Here is a 1,645-nt window from a genome sequence, read left to right as displayed (position 1 = left end):
CCAGTAATGTGGGCCAGAGCAATGCGTGTTCCACCAGATCGAACGCGGAGCTCAAGTCGGCAAAGCATAGGTAAAGATTACCAGGTTTAGCTTTGGTATACTTGCCGACTATGAGTTCCAGGTTCACGCACTGCTCCATTGTTCCTATTCCCCTACGAAACCCATACTGCACAGGGGACAAGATGTTATTCTCCTCGGTCCAGGCTTCCAGTCTCACTAATAGGACTCGACTAAGGATTTTAACTGTCGAGTCCAGAAGCGAGATTGGCCGATAATTCCTAGCCTCTGATCTGGAACCTTTTTTGTAAAGGGGTATAATGATTGATTGGCCCCATGTCGCTGGTAAATTACCTTCCACCGCTGCATTAAAATAGCGAGTCAGGATTGGGGCCCATAATAATATCTCATGTTTATAGAAGTCCATGGGTACCCCATCGGGCCCAGGTGCTTTTCCCCCCTTACTGTTTTTAATTGCATCTGTCACTTCATATAATGTTAAAAACAACTGCATTTTCTTCCATTTAAAACATAAAAAAGACCCATCTGGATTAAAATCAGATTTAAAAATCTCAGAAAAGTGTGCAATCCATGCTAGACGACTAACGTGGGAACTGACCTCTGGAATATTTTCATTCTTTAGAAATGGGCCATTTATAGTATCCCAGAACAATTTATGATTTTTAGTTGTAACAGCCATATCAAGTTTGTTCCAGGCATCGTTCTGTAACTCCCTTTTCCTAGTTGACAAGGCCATTTTGTAATTAATACGTTCTTCTCTAACTATTTCTTTATCTCTGGGTTTAACATCAAGTACACTTTTCAACCTTTTCAAAGTCTCAGCACAATGTTTGTCAAACCAGACAGTTTTTTTCCTTTTAATCCTACTATTTCTTCTTAACAAAGTATTTTCAACTGTGCATGTAATTTTCATAAAATTAGAGAGAACGGCTGTTGCTATCACATTAGGTGCAAGACAATATTCAACCTCTCTAGTGCATTTACAAATAACATCCTTCATTAACTTGTCAGGGTCAATTTTAGCCCATTTGATTCTCGTACCATTTGGTCTCACAGCGGAAATCCCATGGACAGATCTACCGTGCACAACAGTTTTTGGGCCCCAGCCCATTAGCTCCACTGAAATGCTGTTGTGATCACTCACAGGCTGCTCTGTTACCCAAACATTGGAAAAAATCGAACCACTAGACAATAAAATATGATCGATATTAGAATGGGCATCTCTCCCCCTAAATGTTGGGCACATTTCATTATTTTTGTTTTTTGTACATTCAAGTAGTTCCAGATTGAATTTGGCTATTGAGTTGTTCAATACGCTGCCATAATTACTGTGCGGTAAATGATTAACATAAACGCTATCACCCCCTGCATAATCCTCGTGGTGACCACAAATTCCCTTCCGGGCATGTCTACAGGCTTGAATGTTAAAATCGCCTGTCCACAGTATTACAAAGTTATTCTTGGTAAGAGTAATTGCAGCTTCGATAGCACATTCCACCTCGGGGACGATCTTATCTCGTTTAGAGCCCACAATATTATTATAAAAATTTACAATAATTAAGTCCCTGCCATGACTATGTGTTAATCGCAATACTGATGCATGCTGGCAAACTACAGTGTGCCCCCC

Source organism: Lissotriton helveticus, chromosome 3_1, assembly GCF_964261635.1.
Source record: "Lissotriton helveticus chromosome 3_1, aLisHel1.1, whole genome shotgun sequence".
In the NCBI taxonomy this organism is placed as follows: Eukaryota; Metazoa; Chordata; class Amphibia; order Caudata; family Salamandridae; genus Lissotriton; species Lissotriton helveticus.
The sequence above is the reverse complement of the archived record's forward strand: the minus strand, read 5'-3'. Positions refer to the sequence as shown.